The sequence below is a fragment of the Corvus brachyrhynchos genome, unplaced genomic scaffold, assembly GCF_000691975.1.
Source record: "Corvus brachyrhynchos isolate BGI_N302 unplaced genomic scaffold, ASM69197v1 scaffold70, whole genome shotgun sequence".
Classification (NCBI taxonomy): Eukaryota; Metazoa; Chordata; class Aves; order Passeriformes; family Corvidae; genus Corvus; species Corvus brachyrhynchos.
In genome coordinates this window covers 7,216,754-7,228,716 of record NW_008236217.1, presented here as the reverse complement: position 1 = coordinate 7,228,716, position 11,963 = coordinate 7,216,754, and positions in this window count along the sequence as shown.

Below are 11,963 nucleotides of genomic sequence, written 5' to 3'. Positions count from 1 at the left end.
AATGCCGCCTGCTCCTCCGCCTCCTCGAGTGCAGCTGCACCTCTCTGTCCCAGCCCCAGCTGCCACAGCTTAGCTTTGCCTCCAAACACATTCTTTTGCTGGGTGCAGTGCCTATGTGCTCTCGGATGGAGATTGGCTCATAGTTGTCTCTGCCTGCATGGCATCTGCTTCCCCCTGCCTTTTTAATCCTCTGCATTTTCCATAACCTAACATAAACGAGTAACAAATCTGGGATGCATTTCCCCAGCCAAGGGGACAGATCTGGGGCTGTGGTGTTTTACACCTACTGTGATTTCTGTAGCAGTCCCTCTTTCTTTTTCTTTTCTCTTTTTTTTTCAATACACATCAGACTTGTGAGAAATGTATTCTTATGTCAGTAATGTTCAAAGGAGAAAAGACAAGCTGCCAGAAGAGAGCTTTAAAAGTCTGACATATTATCATTCAGAGCAGAATTTTCAGTACAATTATTCTGGATTTTTTCCAATAAATAAATTGTACAGACTTTTAAGGGAGAGCTTTTAGGTTAATGGAAATATTACTTAAATTAAAATACATCCCATTCAGCCATCAATTCCACTGTCATTGCAGCATGTGCTTAATGTTAATGACATGCACAAATAAAAAGGAAGAAACGCATTTGTTTTATTGTGTCCAAAGCTGAGTCTGATCTGTTGTGGAAAGTTAAATACAAGCCAGAGGGGGCACAAGGCAGCATTAACAGAAGCATGGTTAAAATGTCTTTGCAGAAGGTATATTGCACAGTACTGGGTGTGGGAATGCTAAGAAACATTTGGTCTTGTATTTTCAATGAACTGAGTTTTACTTTTTTTTGTCTCTTGGTGACTTTACAAGGAGGCCTTCTACAGCTTACAGGCTCTGCCCCTTTGTTTTTTGGAACCTCACACAGGGGAGAGTGGATCCCAGATGCCAGTTGGGGCAGGTTCTAAGTTCACTCTTGCACCAAGGAAACAGTGGGCAGCTTGGAGGGGAGCTGCCAAATTCATTCTGCAGTTCCCAGATGAGCTCTCACCAGACTAGGTTTCTGGCCACCTGTGTTAGGCTCTTCTTCCAGCTGAACTGGACAACCTGAGAGACAACTCCCTGGGGCTTTGGAACCTGTGCTTTCCATTCTGGCAAGGGGACAAGGATAAAGGACAGGTGAGTCAGCAAGGAGGAAAAGCCAACTGGCTTCTACCTCTTTTGCCTTTTAATTTATGATTTATGCTGGATTGGGAGGGGAAAAGGCAGCAGAGAAGGTTTCTACATTTTCTAGCGTGTCACTTGTCAGCAGGTGACAGGACTCCCGCTTGAGATGGACGTGAGCTTGGCTGCTCACCCACTGTAGGGGTTTTTGTCTTGACCACCCTCTGTGGTGCAGGTGTGTGTCCTTGTGTTGGCCACCCAAGTTTGGGTCTGCTGCTGCTGCCCTGGGGAGAGCAGATGCAGAAGCAGCCTGGGAAGGAGATCAGCCTCCAGCAGACAGCATCCCCCTTGGAAAGGGTGGCTTTTAGTTGCAGGGCCATGGGGAGCAAGGATGGATTAAGCTAGCCCAGGAGAGAGCTGCTACATCATAGCCACTAGTGCTGTGTTGCATCCCTACCCTGAGAGTCCGCTGGAGCCCATCTGCTCTTCTGGAATCTAGGTGCAGATAGCACCAGAGATTTTCCCGGAATCCTCGCTGGAAAGCAGGTGGGCTGCCCACCCAGGGCACAGAGTACAGCATTTTAAACACCAATTATAAACATAGTGCTCACAAAGTTCAAGCCTGAGGTCTTCAAATGGGCTTGAGAAAGGTTTCAAGGCACCATCTACATGGGCCCAACTGTAGTGAAGGTACTTAGTGACCCAGTTCAGGCTCCAGTCCATAGACCAAAGCATTTTATTCAACAGAATAAGCCAGCGCAGGGATTGAAAGGTGAGAGAGATCATTGCTCATTGGTGTCTTTCATAATCACGGCAACATCCTATATCCATATCAGGATAACTCCAATAACAGCAGTCTAGGTGACAGCTATTTCCCACCTTTCAGATGACAAACTGGCCACTGTTATTGATGACACAGGATTGAATCTTCGGAAACGCTTCATCCTGTGGAAAGGAGTGAGCAGGTTTATCTGGCTCCCAGGGCAAGTTTTCCTTGCCGTATTTGTCCTTCACTGAAGGTCTTAGGGCAGGAGGGCCACTTCCAAGTGGAAGGCTATAGGCACGACAAGACCAGGCCTTAGCCTTCCTTGAATCTGTGAGGATTTTACCTGGAGCTTCTTCTCCAAGCTCTCCTGACCTCTCAGTCCATTCAGCAATGTATTGGGAAAAGTACTGGATCTGATTTCATGCCCCTTTGGGGCTTGAGGAATGTTTGTAGCAAAGGGAAAAATGACTCAAATTGAATTTTGAAGTGGCTTTAAGAGAACAGAACTCCCAAGCAAGTCACCAGCATATCCCGGGGTTTCTCATGCTCACTTCTCAGGCTTTACTATGCAAAATGAACAGTGCTTTTCTTGTGGAGACTATGAATAACTTCCAGGCCAAGTTCCAAGGTCAATCCATCCATCTGACTTTTTCCATCTATATGAATTAACTGTCTTCAGCATAAACTTGAACAGTGCAAATGCATCACGGCTAGAGCATGTTTAGAGAACAGCTTCAGGATGACTGAACGCATTGTTACTTGTACAGAGGCAGGATTCCCAGACATTACAATGTAATTGCTATTTGGGCTCAGTTACCACTATGGCTTCCCAGTCTCTCTTTTCTTTCCAGGTTACTCCTTTGCCACAGAACAAATGTTTATTTTTCACCAGTAGCACAAGGTGTATTTTCCTGGGATTCCCTTGAGTGTTCCTTGCTTATGGCCAATTGAAGAGACATTCACGAGTCTGCCTGTTGCGGTAAGTCATGGCTACTTTTCTATCCTCCTGGGGTAGGGGTAGGCTTTCACTCAGGGGCACCGTAGTTCATGTCCAGTGGGTTTTGTTCCTTTTTTTTTTTTTTTGTCCTTCTCCACATTCGCATGAAATTGTTCTTGCTTTCATCTTTCTAGCCTGTTCCTTCCTCTCAGATCCTCTGTCTTGGTTTAAAGGGTCCTTGTGCCAGCAGACTAATGCACACCTGTGCAACCAAGGGACGATTCACTCCCAGGGAAACAATGGGCATTTTCATCATCACCAGGGGCTTCCTGCAGTGGAAAATAGCTCAAGGTTTCTAAGGCTCTCTTCTCCCACAACAAAATAAGCCTGTAGGTAGATGTAAAATCAACACATCTCTATTTATTTTGGCCTTGAGCCCACCATAGCCAATATTGTCTTCTTTGGGAAGTGAATTCCTTTGTATGTATTCCTCTGCTTCCCTGTGCTTGGATGGTCTGCTTTGCAGGACCCTGTTTGCTTAGTGCAGTCCCAGGGTGAAATTAGTATTTTCCTTTTTAGCAAAGTATTTTCTTCATATGATACTGCTTTTTTGGCTGTGGTTGCCATTCATCACACTTACAGTAAAAGACCTGCTTGGTATTGGTACACACTTACTGCTTCCCCTTTGGGAAATAGGCATGGCAATTCTTCTGTCTCTCCTAGGGGCATTCTGAAGAAGCTATGTTAAATTATCCTAGCCTCTGGTCTGTAGAATTAGTATATGTGATTACTGCCTGTCCTCCAGGTAGATTTATGGAGACAGGCAGAGTAGGATGTAAGATGGACCTTCTGAAAATGGGACAACTCATTGTTAACAAATGCTCAGTGGTCTCTTTGACCTGAGAGCAGGGGCAGACCTTGTGCTTTCCTGGTTTACCAGGAACACCTGTACTGCCTGAGAGCAGGAAAATATCTCTTGGGGGATCCTGAAGGGGTGGGAGGCATACATGCCATGGGGGAAGAGTTTGGATTCCATCCAGTATATCCATGCAGCAGTCACTTGTAATCATTGCTAATCCAATGAGAGCTGTAAGTAGTTATGGACTCCTGCATAGATTTATTGGTCTGAGGTGATACTAACTGGCAGAGATAAAGCAAGGGACAATATTTACCAGAAATAAATGTTGGCATTTATGGAAAACCCAGAGTGTGTGTTCACACCTATTTTGAATGTTTTTATGAGAGATACCTGAGAAGTCTCCATTATGGGTATATCTTCCAATGGGGAATAAGTTTTTCTCTTAAGCTAATATTCTAAAGGGATAGATTAAATTAAAGGTTCATTTAAAAACTATTTCTTTTCCCTTGGAAGGTGAATAATATTTTTCACTTACACTGCTGCAGTCCATAATAATGTTTTTATTTGTATGTGTAATTTGGTTATCTGGTGCTACTTCAAGCTCAGTATTAATCATGTCTGATGACTAAAGAACAATCTGAGCTCTGGCCCTTTACATTAAATTATAAATTAAACCCATCAAATAAAATCTTGCCCCCATTGATGTTGACACTAAAAATGTCATGGATGTCATTGGGGCTGGGGTTTTACCCAATACTTTTATACTTTAACATTCACCTAAGTGTTTGCAGAGTCCACATTTTACTGGCCATCTGTGTGCCAGAGGCTCCCCGTGTGTTTAGCCAGCAACTACTCCTTGGTCTTCTAAGTCTTGTTGCAAAAATGCTAACCTGCTTTTCGTATTCCAAGAGCAGAACAGGTTAAAGGAGAGAAATCTGAGCTCTCCACACCCTTTGCATGTGGTGGTTACTCAGGGTCAGTGTTTCCCTGCCCAGTCAGACAAGCATAGATTTTTATTTGCCCAGGTCTGTCTCACAGCAACAGAGAAAGACCTTATAATCATGGGACATTTATCTGACACAATAAAGCTGGGCAGCAAGGGAAACTGTCCAGTCTTTTAGAACTAATATATATGCATGCATTTAAGGAATGGTATATTATGTAGCTGAGACAAAAATGTATTGAAACATATCAGAATTGTGAAGTGAAACATTGGGCTATGGATAGATGCTGTTTCCTGACTAAATAAGCATCCTTTGTGGTTGGCTTGGGTTTATTTTATCTCTTTATTTTTCAGTCTCACTATTCAGTAGGTTTTGGGTTCCTTGGACTCTGCAGAGGATCAGTTGTTTTCTCCCTGTGGCATTCTCAGCAGAGCATCTTCATCCTTTGCCTATTCACAGCTGACTGGGTGTACTGAAGTGTTCTTATTCTTTTTGTTTCCTAAAAAACTTAGTTGTAGAGAGAAAAATAAAAAAAGAGGGTCAACTAACTGGGCAGGCCCCTGTAGGGAACTCAAGGACCTTGCTTTTGTTGAGATTGCGTGGAGCTTCATGATGTTAATATTTTCCACTTGATAAGTTAGCCAGACACAAGAGGTCATGGTTAGTTTTTACTGAAATGATAAAAGTGTTTTGTTGGGGATTATTTAATTGTTTTGTTGGGGATTATTTAATTGTTTTGTTGGGGATTATTTAATTTTGTATTTTGTTTGTTTTAATACAGAACCAGAACCAAATGACAGTGTCTGCACCCAGCTTTCTGCCAGCACTAACACAAAATGATAAAATGGCCTTTTTGTTTGTTTGTGTTTTGGTGCTTTTTTTTTTTTTTTGTCCTGGGCATAAATTCCCACTTCTTGTTTCCTTTTTTTCTATATTCTCTGCTTTCCTGGAGTATTGCCACTCTGCTGCAGACACAAGGCCATAACCAGATGAGCTTTCCCCTTTGCACCTGCATTTACTTGCCTGCATTTAGGATGGAAGCAGTGAAGAGACCTTCACAAGGCCTGTGAGTGTAGGACAGCAACTGCATCCAAACGGTGAGAGTCTCTGCAGGTGAAACAGAGATCATCTTCCCTGTTTCCAGTAGCACCCGTCTACCCTGCAAATTAATCTCTGGGAGCCTGAAGATGGGCACCCAGAAAATGAGGTGCAGACAGTGGCAGTGTGTGACAAATTTAGATTAGGAGTGATCTTTCACAGCCAGAGTTGGTATTCATTTCTGAACTCACAGGCAGCAAATACTCATTGACATCAGTGGGAGCACAATGGGGGCTTGCCTTGCCCACAGTTACTATATTAAATGACCTGTAACTCAAAAGGTCTTAGATGAAATTTATTATTCTACACCAAACACATCAGTTTACAGTGATGTTTAGCTCAAGACAAACCCTGAAGAAATGGTAAGCTAGTGGAAATCAGGAGAGGAAAAAGGAATAAATTAAATCTAGGTTATTTTATTATTATTTTTTTTTTTTAGTCTAAATACCTGTGGATAATTTTGTTCCAGTTCCACAGAAACAATCCCTCTTTGCAGAAGAAATTTCAGATTCCACAGTTTCCAAAAGAAATCATGCACTTGAAAGGTTTTATCATGGAAACTATGCTCATTTTTAAGGAAAGAGAAATTCCCTCTTATTTCTCATCATTGATACAGGTCCTTAGCTGACCTTCTGGAGTTTCCTAGTACTCTGTTGATGGTGCTAGTCAAGAATATTGTCACCATTGCTGTTTCCAGGTACATGCCTGTGTCTGAAATGGCTTCTTCAAACACTGTTCCATTGCTTTTTCAGCTTGGGAATTAAAATGGAAAGTGCATTCACTCCTTAATATAGAAAGAAAAATGGAAATTATATATTAAAATATCTTACGTGGTTAAAATAGCAATCAGCAGACAGTGAGTTTGGTCCATTTTTTAAAAGCAGCCCCCCCAATAGCAGGCAAATTACAGGTCCAGTCTTTCTTCTCTTTTTGATGAGATTTTGTGGCTTTTCCTCTCATTTATGGTAATGCATCAAATTATGCTTTAAGAAAGTTAGAAATGAAGACAAGAGATGCTGCTTGTTCAAAAGTATTTTGCATAAGGCAATGACTTTTAAGTTAGGGTAAAGCCAAAGACTGATAACGCAGTCTAGAAGCAAATAAAATGCTGACATATACTCTGCAAGCTTTTCTTTCCTAGAAAAATATCTTTGGTGCCACTGATACGTGCATCTTTGTTCAGCTTTGCCCAGCTGTGTGCTGTGGTACAGTGCCATCATTTTATTCTTTGGACAGATAAAAGTTTTGAAATGTATAGGCCAGCAATTTGTTATACTTAGTGGCCTGATAGAGATTTCTGAATGTTATGTGCACATATCAGAGCAAAGAGATAATGTGATGATCAAAATTAACATGTATAGGAGTACTTACCATGCAGTATTTTGGTGTTTTTTCCTAGCCTGAAACTAGCTAACCCTTCAGACATGTATATTGGTAATAACAGAGACATGCTTTCATAACTGCAAATGACAACGCTGCAAGGATTGTACTGCACTTCAGCAAATGATGTTTTCTCCAAAACCAGTTGTTTAGAAAGATCATTAATTAATTAACTTGTGCTTCCGTGAACAAAAGGCATTTCAATTATTATTTTCCCTTGTCTTTTTGGTGTTTTGTTTAGAGGCCTGCTTTTTTGTGATATTCATTCTTCTAACTCTATTTGGTAAGTATATTACCATACCCTCTACCTGACAAGTCATCTATAATACCATTCAGACAACTGGTGGCTAAAGGAGTCTGGGAAAGAGAGTGTTTCTCTTATTTGCTGAGCCTGCTAGTCATGAGGTGTCAGGACAAAAAGGGAGATTTCACTTTCCTGGTTCCTGTCTTCTTGTGGGTATTTTGAGAGCACAGGCAAAAGTGTCACTGAGCCAGTGCAAAATCCTGTGAGGGCACTAGGACTGAACCCATCCATCACCATGTAAAGACATGGCCCCAAATGTCTTGGGTCAGCTTTTCTGGGGAGCAGGGAGCTAACAGCTCAGCAGGAGCAATGTGGTGACCAGGTCCATAGCAGTCTCACACTCTACAGGTGTGGTCTGTGAGGCACAAACTCTGTCACCACCCCCCCACAAAACAAGAGACCCAGCTAAGTGGGTTGGGAGGCTGGCGATCAGCGTCCACGGAGGGTGGGTGACCAACATGCAAGCGCTGCTGGTGAGGAAATGCTGCAGTATCTTGAGGTCAAGCAGTGACCTAGAAAAAGCTGAAGGTCTTATGTACCAAAGAGCATGTCAGTGTTTAAAAACAAGCATTGCTTGTGGTAGCTCATAAATATTATATTTGTCATCTTTCCCCCTGCTGGTAGAGCCAGATACCAGGCAGGTTTGACTCCATTTTAAATCTGCTATGTCTATGACTGAAATCATAATATTTATGCAGGGTAGTTTTTCAAGAAGCTTAGTGAATGTGAAAACAAGTTCCTGGGTTTTCCCCTTTCATGGAAGCAAGCTGAAGGTCAGATTTACAACATTTCAAGCTACATTCTGTGCTCATTTACACAGCTGTAATCTTGAGTTATGCCACCGAGGACAAGCAATTGCTCCAGACTTACAGGATATAACTGACAGCAGAATTTAGCTTGGGGTTGCCAAAGCTTGACAGAAAAGGAGCTGAGAGGGTGGAATTTGGTGCTCGTGAAGTAGCTTGTATATATTCAAAGAATGCATGAGCCCAAAGATTTATTAGTAGTGTTTCGGAGCATTACTGAAATTAGGCTTAATTATCTGTGTAATTTGCTGGAACCAGCATTTTAGCATTTTTGATCAAGTGTATGCCATTAATTTTAAAAAGAGATGTACCAGGCTGCTCTCAAAAAGTGAAATAAAAAAATTTAAAAGGAAAGCCCATCATGTCTAAATTGTGTTTCAAAAGTTTCAAAGGTTGTTTTTGGTTGAGTCCTTCTCCCCCCTTTGCAAACAAACAGTCCATTTGCAGTCTAATCGTATGGAAAAAAGTCCACGTCACCCCCAATGGTTATTCCAGCAAGCAGAGAAAAGAATTGTCTCCTTGTTCCCAGCCTTGCCTGGCTCTGCCGTCCCTCTCCCTTTTGTCCTTGCTCCAGCCCCATTATGCCATTTGGAAATTGTGCTGGCTGTCCTTGGATGAAGGAGCAGAAGACAAAGCTGGGAGCAATAACCAACCTGCTCGTTTGCAATGAAGAAAGTGCAAGGCTCCTGTTCAGACCCGTATCCCGTTCTCTCTGTTCAGACATGCTTCACAGGTACTGCTTGGTTTGAAGGTGTCATCTCCATGCCTAAGCCTCTGTGCGGTGGCTTCTTGCCAGCCTTCTGATGCCTGTGGTCACCTGAACTCCTGGCAAAGATCAATGTTCTTGTGCTGAAAACAACAGCCATGCCAAGGCGCAGCGCACCTTGCTTTTCTGCTGGTTTCTGTGGAAACTTTGGAGAAGATCCTTTGCTACTCTCTTTGTCATGCATTTAATAGCAATAATGATGCTTCCCTCTTTCTGAAAGTGTGCTTTGAGGACACAACCATTACTGTGTACAAATAGCTTGAAGCTTACACGAACACTAAAGTTGAAGGCAAGAGGAATGACAACACAGCCAGGTTATTAGCTGTCATTTTGCCAAACCTCTGCCCAAAGAAGCCTTTGGATTGGGACAGCTGCTGAGCGGTGGTTTTTTTGTGGTCAGCACTTCTCTAGTTCAGATTTTCACTTCCTTTTTTTTTTTCTTTATACCTTCTTAACCCCTGCCTCCATGTAGGTCTCCAGCAGCACAGACGTGGTCAGCACATCATTTTGGGAGGCAAGCAGTAAACATTAAGGGGGGGGATGCTGTTATTGGAATGTTCTACACACTGGCTCAAACGGTGGAGAAGCATCAGCTCAGACTTTCCCAGTAGATGATTAACTTCTGTTTGCACAGAGGGGAGAGCCACAGTAAGAATGCAATTAATTACTCTGGCAGCCCATCCAGGCCAGCAGTCAGCGGTGCTCTCGCTTGCAGCTCCTGGCTCTGCAGGTCTGATTTGAGAGTAACTAATTAAACGCAGGTGCAGGCTGGCAGACTTGTTGAATTAATGCACAGTGTCTTCTTTTTGGTGTTCCCAGGCATTTGTAGCTCACAAAAATAGAGCAGGCACTTGGTGCTACAAATAATAATAGAGTGCTGACAACGGAGGTAATTAATCCTTTATTATTGTGGTGTGATAGGCTGCTGCTAGGGCTGTCATTCAAGTACTTCTTATGCAAAAACATGTCTCAGAGGTGAAAGAACATGGACTAGGAGAAAGACAGAGGAGCATTCTAATGGACTTGTTTGTGTTATGGGCATAGATACATCTTCAGGGTTTTGGTAAGATTGTCAAGACCTGGTAGTCAAAACTCAAGACCAGATATTCACTGCACTATATTCTGGGTTCTGTCTTTGACTCAATGGGGCACTTTGAACAGGCAGCAGCTTAAAATAAAAATTCAGTCTCATTCAAACGATATACAACCATGAAAGAGAAAAGCAAGGCCATAACTGTACCTCACTGTGGCCTTTCTTTTCTTTTTTATTGCTTCCTGAGCATCCTCAGTTGGCCATTGTCATTAATAGGCTACTGACTCCCGTGGACCTTAGGTTAAACCCAATATTGCTCTTCATGATGGTGCAGGTTGTCATTGTCTTGCTTCAAGGGAGATTGGTTTTGAGTGGAAGTAATGCAGATGTCTAAGGAGCTGCAAAAAGAGCAATTACTGTTTAGGGTTATTTATTTCCAATAACAAATGCAGGTCCTCTTACTGGTTCAAATCAAACTTCAGGACTCTAATATCTTTTCCAGCTAAAATTAAGGGTAAATTGTGAAAACATCATCAGCCTTCTCTCTCTCTTGTCATTTACTTGCCTGTAATACCCTTTCATCCCAGACACAGGAATTTTGGGATTTTATGGGATGTCAAGGAGGAAACAACCTTCTGCAGTAGCAGCCCCAAGGAGTGCCAAACATTAAGATGCTTCAGCCTCAACACAAGGCAAAAACCCCAAAACATAATGTATGTGTTTACTTTAAAGACGAGGAGTGATTTCATGCTCTTCTTGTTACTTCATGATGAAAATAGTCTAGTGCTATTAGGAATGTTTATAGTGGGAAAATAATGCCAAGTCTAATAAACGACCGGGTAGGACAGACCATGTTTTATTCAGTGTGGGAACCAAACACTGCCATATTGTACAGATTTGCTGATCTGGAAGAATTGTTCTTGCCTTACAGAATGCAGCTCAAAAGCTGAGTGCATGAATATGACAGTCTTCTCTTTTTTTAATGCAGAGAATTTTAAGATAGAAGCATTGCTTGGAGAGTTTTCTAAGGGATTCTGATCAACTTACGTAAGTTCAGGAAATCAGCAATAATTCATTATCCTGCCATATTTTCCAGTGGCTTTTGTTTTCCTTGCATCACAATTCTTATCCCATTAGAGACAAATAATATTCAAGTATTTGGATGAGGGCTAGTATTCTGCTAAAAAATTTAATTCTAACTCCATGGTAAGGAAATAGCTGACAGCAGTTCTTAGAGCAAGGATAGTTTCTGCTTCTTTTCTTCCTCTTTGCTAGTTACCTGTGGCCCTGTGGGAAATTTACATGGTGGAGTGTTTGCCCTCACAGGCCACATAAAAGGTTTGAAAAAACACTTTTCTACCACCATGTGTATTTTACAACAGCAAGAAACATTGCTGACCTTATCCTGAATGTTGGTCCAGATGGGAGAGAAATGGGGAAGGTGAGGCCCTAAATTACTGCTCAGCTCATAGAAAATTTAGTTGTGGAGTGTGTGTGTGTGCATAACCAAGTGTTGTGCCTACAACAATCATGATTTTTTGTTGTTTGAACTCCATGCCTCTGAAATTTCCAGGAAGCTGCTCTTTGCTGCTGACAGTTGCTATAGGGGTAATGGCAGCAGTGAGGTGGTTTTTGTTCATGCCTTCTTGACTTCATTAATTTCCAGTGTGTCATTTCAGCTGAAAATATGCAATTGCTGTTAATGTGTTCAAAACCATGATGTTGGCTAGGTGGTTATTTATGTTACAGTAAATATTTGATGAGGAGGTGTGTTATTTTTAGCCACAATCACAACATATTATTGAAATTTATAGGCCTGAAATAGGTCATCTAACACATGATCGTTTGTTACCTTTACAGTTTCCTGAGGGTTTTTTCCATTTTCCTTCACAATTTGAACTGAAAAGGTGGTGATTCAGAGAATGTT